The sequence below is a fragment of the Xenopus laevis genome, chromosome 8L (assembly GCF_017654675.1).
Source record: "Xenopus laevis strain J_2021 chromosome 8L, Xenopus_laevis_v10.1, whole genome shotgun sequence".
Classification (NCBI taxonomy): Eukaryota; Metazoa; Chordata; class Amphibia; order Anura; family Pipidae; genus Xenopus; species Xenopus laevis.
The window spans coordinates 100,494,019-100,494,541 of NC_054385.1; positions in this window are offsets into that span (position 1 = coordinate 100,494,019).

Sequence of the window (523 nt, forward strand, 5' to 3'; positions counted from 1 at the left end):
GGCCACTCCTGGGAAGGTTCACCACTGTTCCATGTTTTTGCCATTTGTGGATAATGGCTCTCACTGTGGTTCGCTGGAGTCCCAAAGCTTTAGAAATGGCTTTATAACCTTTGAAATTGAACTCAGGTGTGATAAACCACAGTTAAGTTATTTTTTAACAAGGGGGGCAATCACTTTTTCACACAGGCCCATGTAGATTTGAAGGTTTTTTTCTCCCTTAATAACGTAAACCTTCATTTAAAAACTGCATTTTGTGTTCAATTATGTTATCTTTGACTAATACTTAACGGTTTTTGATGAGCAGAAACATTTAAGTGTGACAAACATGCAAAAGAATAAGAAATCAGGAAGGGGGCAAATAGTTTTTCACACCACTGTATATGAAATTATAAAAAAAACAAACCATGTTGCTGGCATGTGATTTATGAGCAATTGCAATTTAACAGACTGATGAACAGTCAAAAAGACCTATAACAAAAACAATATGGACTTTAATAAGCAGGACACACCAACATGTTACATA